The sequence below is a fragment of the Lonchura striata genome, chromosome 8 (assembly GCF_050655825.1).
Source record: "Lonchura striata isolate lonStrDom1 chromosome 8, ASM5065582v1, whole genome shotgun sequence".
NCBI lineage: Eukaryota > Metazoa > Chordata > Aves > Passeriformes > Estrildidae > Lonchura > Lonchura striata.
This window is the reverse complement of record NC_140710.1, coordinates 14,359,145-14,365,307: the sequence shown is the minus strand read 5'-3', so window position 1 is coordinate 14,365,307 and position 6,163 is coordinate 14,359,145.

The following is a 6,163-nucleotide window of genomic DNA, read 5'->3' as shown; positions in this document are numbered from 1 at the left end:
TGACTGAACAGGGAATCAGACAGAAACAAGATTTCTTTAAGCAGAAAATGAGAAACAGAAAGGAGAAAAAACACCAAACATCTCTCGTATCTCCTTTGTGGTGTGAATAGTTATAGCTGTTGACTACTTTCTCTGCATGTATTCTGACTGCATGACTGCTGCTGCTACTCATCAGACTATAGTTACTATAGTACTTTTACATTAATCACTGAAGTGATTTGAGGGTTTGGGCTATCTGTCGGCTTAATTAAACAGTTTTCCTTAGTCTAATAACTTTATCATAACTTCTGGGCAGGCAGGAGTCAACCTACGTAGTCCTATTACATTTGGGAGGGGTAGGGAGACTAGACAGACAGATAATGCATATTTTTCTTTAGTCACCCCAGGTGATAGCTTTGAACATGGAGCTGAAACAATACAGTCAATGATTCTCATCTCACTAACTGTGGCTACCACATGTGCAACAGGAACCCTGCTCAGCTTCCAACAGCTTCTAACCCTTTCTCTCGTTTACTCTGAGTGTCATTTTCACAGACTACATATGACAGAGTACAAATCAAATGGCAAGTGCCCAAAGTAACCTCTAAACGCTGCAGTTAAGTTGCCTTTGTGCCTCCTGAATTTGGCAGACATGCAGCACTGCTCTGGGTACAATTATTAAATTCATAGGCACCAAAAATGGGGGAAATGTCCTGCTTTGTGTGACATTTTGATGTGCTTTGCAAATAGAAACTCGCCTTGATGAGCAGGGCACAACAGATGCAAGAGAAGAACACTCAAACAGCCTGAGCTATTCCCTGAGCAACAGGAAAAATGACACCATGGAGTGAGGCTGTCCCAGCTATGATGGCCTCTGGTCACCAGCCAATTCTGAAAGCTTTATTTACAACACTTCCAGCTTTTCCTGGGGACATTCTTGCTTACCTTCTTAGATTGTGTTGTATTGTACTTGTGGGCTTAAGTCTTGCTACTTCTGTCACTTCTAGGTGCTTTTAATTTATTAATGTATCTTTTAAAGGCAAATAAAGAGCAACATCAAAAAACAAACTAGCTTTTGACTATTTACTACTTATATATAAATATGAACATTGTAAATAAAAGAACTATTTTAATTCATCCAATTTCACCTCAAAAAGTGATTCTACCAATAGATGAAAAAGAATCTTACTGAACATTTCAGCATTTACCTCTTTATGAAACAAATCAGGTCTGCACAACCAACTTCCTTTCTACCTTATAAGAAATTTATTGCATTAGGCACAAGGTTTCTTTAATTACTGTTTGTGCTTCATTTGTGGCCCTGCAAGGCAGTGGTGGACTAACCTCCATGGCAGAAAGAGGACAGAATGAGCAGTGAGCACTTGTTTACTGAGCCTTTCCTGTGATAACAAGCACACACGTACACTAGTTCAGTGGGGTTTGTATAAACCCCCACAGACAGGCAGACATTCCCTCTCTTTGGAGCTTCTGGTGCAGCTCCATGCAGCATTGCAAACCTGAGTCACTCACGTGGGCAGATTGCTTCTAAAGAAAGCACTCAGGCAATCGGAAGCAGCCCCAGTGTCCCATATGGCAACAAGATTAAGGTAACAGCAGCAAAAATCATTCTTGAAAATGTGAGGTAGCAAGACTCACTTGGGCCTAAAATCTGACCAAATTCCCATTGGCTTCATTAGATCCAGTCTCCATGATGGACTTGCATTAATTTCATCGAGACAGATGTTTTTTTTAGTTCCTGTCCTAAGGAGTTATTCAAGTTGCTTACTGTGTTTTACTCAGAAGCAGCTGCAATGCTTTGCTGACGCCATCACACTTGATGAAAATGAGCAGCAGCTAGCAGGTTGTAGAATTGCTGTTTAAAATATAACTTCTTGCTGATAACATGAACCTGTGCTACATCTCAGTAGTTCATAGGGGATGAAATCTCCTACCAAGAAACAGTGTATTTCAAGTGCACAAACATATTATCTTTTTAGTCTTTGATTCCTTCCCATCCTGTTTCTGTTCAATTCTGATAACTGCCCAGGAAAGTCCAACACAGCCTACCTCAGCTGCACATCATGCTCCATGCACAACCAATGTCACACAGATAAAATGTACTAGCTACATTCATCAGCCAGTATCTAAAACAGAAAGCAGATGCCACTGTCAGGGTCAGGACAAGTCATTTGTCTTCCCTGACTGTATTATTCAATATATATTGCTACACGCTTTCCAATATACATTTAAACATGCCAGTTTTTATTAACTATTACAGCTCCTTTATTTTTCTTCCTTAAAGTTGTCTATTTCATTTCTTATTTTAACCTTGCTTTTATCAAGAGTACATAATCCTGACTCTAAATTAAGCTGAGCTACTTAAAGTGACCAAAAAACTGTTTCTGGCTAAAAATCTAAAAATAAATTCTTCTGAATTTAGAATTCCACTATTTTTATTTGTACAGCAGCCAACCATATCCCTCCTGGAAAGTACACAGCTGTATCTAGAAAGGGAACATATGAAATGTTTCCAGTTACTGGATCAAAAGGTCAACTCACATGTCAGCTATAATATAAAATGTTTTCTGAAAGCTTCACCATTCATAGCAGCCTGAGGAAGACACACACAGGTACCTGAGTGCATGCATGCACACACACACGTGTGTGTATAAAATACATGTACAAATAACACTTACTAGATCAGCTGATGTATGACTAATCTATGGCAGTCACATCAGAAAAAAATGATCTGGGGTTAGTTGTTGCTAAAACAAAAAAAAAAGCAACCCAAACAACACTGAAGGGACTCACAATTAGATAAATGAGGGGTAAAGAAACCTTTGACTCAGAGGGGAATACAACAGACACCAGAGTGCCTGAGTATAGTGGAGGGCTTCTGCCACTTCTCAAGTGTGGCACTAGGAATGAATTTCTATATTACATCTGACTGAAAAAGACAAGAGTTCAAGCTTTAATGACCTCATACTCCTGCAATGTTTTCAAATCCTCTAGACACACATACTGGTGTGTGTTATTTATGCAGAAGGTAGGAGGGAATTTGAAGAGTGTCCTTGTGAAACAGGGTTGCTACACCCAGGCACACACCCATTTCCACATTTCTCTCCCCACAGTTTGGCCACCAGCTTGTGAACAAACTCAGCCACAAGTTCGTTACTTTGACTTCCTTCCTCCTTCCACCATCCACTAAGACAAGACAAAGCAATGTAACTCTTGAATGTGAAAGATCAGTGCAAATGATGAGCTTTCTCCCCCTTCTCTGATAAAATTTAACTGCTAAAATCAGAGGCATCCTCAATATAGTAAGTACCAAAGTGTGTACTCTATAGAGGATTGCTGGATTATAGCAATCATCCAAAAAAGGGAAGAGAACATCCTGAGATGAATGCGAGTCTGCCAATGCCAAGACATTTGCTGCTGCCTTATCAGCAGATCAGCTGATAACAGAGCAGTTGTGACTGCTGACTGCTCCTTCAGCAAGGATGCTCACGAGTGCAGCATATAAATACAACAGTGGTCTCCAGTACTCACCAGCAGCAATGCACTCTCACATGGAGACCAAAAACCACTTACAGTCTTCAAGGTGCTCCCCTTGGGCTCTCCAGGTGCCTGAGGTTGCATTTCCCAAATTTATAGCGACTACCGACCAATGTTATTCTGGGAATTGGACACACATTGAAGATCCAAATGAACATCACTAAATCAACTCCCTAATTATAGGGGCTAAGCAAAAAGTAATTTAATGACCCTGTTACATTATTAAAAAGAACACACACTTTCCCAATAGGAATGAAAGTTACTTATTAAATTAGTCTCCCCATTCTTCCAATGGGGGTTGCCCCTGCCAGTGGGCTAATGACAGCCACTGTTTTCAGCACTTCCCCTGGGGAAAGTGCTGACCAAACTGAGCAACACAGTGATGGAATGGCACATAGGTGAGATCTCTTGGATGACATCTCCAAGATGTCAATCCAAGAGATTGATCCAAGAATCTCCAAGTCCTCTTGTTTGATGAAGAAGCCACTCCATTGCCTGTGTAAATTGCCCAAGGTGAAGGAGAGAGTAGCACAGACCCTCTGCAGTGCTCCACTCACCCGGCTGCTTATGAGCCAGTGATTGTTACAGCCTCCAACATGTACATTTACAATCATTTCATTTCCCACATGACTTCTGGGCCAAAAGACATTCCTAGAAGAGAAGGAACTGCTGTTTTGACTTCGAAGTTAAAAATCAGAATAAAGACAAAGTAAGGTAATATTTTTCTGGTAATATTTTTCCTACTCAGACTCAGCCTTTAAATGTTGTACAACTTTACCATTAAAACATAAGAAATTAATTTGCAGTGTCTGTCAGACTCACAGAAAATAAGACCTTCTGATTTTAAAACAACTGTCACTGTAACTTAAGTGTGACGGTGGAAAGAGGATTGTCAGAGAACATGCCAAGTTGTGCATGCACAGCTTGAGAGTGACCAGAGCTGATGAACAATTCCTATATATTTGATACCCATCATACCAGAACAGACATACTGTAATGCTTTGAAATAATTGTAACAGCGTATGGAAGATTTTGATAGATATGCACTTCTGACATTAGGAGAGAGGAAAGACAGGGGAGACCTTTGCTGCAGCATGACTGTTCTTGTGCTGACTGACAGCAGGGCAGGGGAGCTCAGTGCTGCTTTATTCCTTAAAGCTGTCTCCAGGAGAAGGGCACTCTCTGAATTGTGATTCAGTGTGAAAGCCAAGACCTTCATCACACTCACCCCCTGGATCAGCTGAGCAGTCAGATGCTGGCAGCTCAACCATCACCCAGGGCACAGGCTGGGCTTTTAAGGAAGAGGGACTCTCCCAGCTGCAGGCACATATAAGGGCATGATTTAAATTGGATTTCTGCATAGCTCTGCAACTCAGAGCTGCAGTACTGACATGGTATCCAGTAATGCCTATCAGTTGCTTCCTCATCTCAACAGCAGCTGTGTTTTCTGCAAGAGGAATGGTAGCTAAAAATAATCTGGCTTTGACTTCCTCTTTTAAACCCTTCAGTCTCTTAGAAATATTTTTTTGTTCTCCCAGAAACAGCAAAGAGAATGCAAGAGACAAAACCAGAACAGTCAACTGCACAAAGAGAACAGCAGCATTAGAAAGTTCAGAGAACAGTAGGAAACTACAATAAAAATCAGAGACAGTAAAAGAATTGTCACAGTTTTGACCAATATTTTCCAAATTTCCTTTTGCACTTGCAATAAGATTTCTGTTAGGCCTGTACTTGTATGACTCAGTGGTGCTGAGCAAAGGAGAAATAAAATTTGGATGTTTCTGAATGCAATTAATTTGCTCATTAACCATATTAAAAGAAAGAACTTTGTTCAATAGTCATCAAATGAACTCTCATGTCTGCACAGTGGAGATTTTTACTCCCTCTTGGAATAAGTATATTTTACTTCAAATTTTGCCTCCCATAGGACCACAAAATGTAAATCCCATACCAAACATGCAAATGGAGAGAAAAAGAATATTCCATTAATCCTTCAGTAACACAGCACTGTGTATTCTCATCCAAAATAATTCTATACATACAGTGCTGGTTAGCATGTCCAGACTCCTTTCATGATCCTTTTCATAAACACACCTAATTCTCTATTAAAATATTTAGGTGTTTAATGTATAATTTTTAAACTGCAGTCCAAAATTAGCCAGATACAGACTACAGCTCAAACTTCCCCAAGGCAGGGTTGATGATCTCTATTTGAATCCAGTCCAGCAGAGCCCTACTCCCAGCAGGTATCTCTGGACATGACCAAACTATAAACAAAATCATAAACAGAATTCAGACCACGATTTACAAACCTGCTAACAGACCAATACCTAAAGTAAGCTCCATACAAGGGACCAGACAAAGAAATGATGAATACATCTCTGTCCTATTGTCTCAAATTCCCAATATATAAACTGTACCATGTAAAGGTTAGGAAGAATTAAAGAAAACATGCTGCTGTATATATTTATATAATATAGCACATACCATGAGCTTCACCTATGGCACAGCTATTAGCATGGCTTTGTCCCTTCTCTCCCATTTTTCCCTTTAACACCAGTAAACACAAGCATGAACAGCCACCTCACACTTGGCCAAGTCCAAGTGAAGGAAGACAGGGCCACTCCCC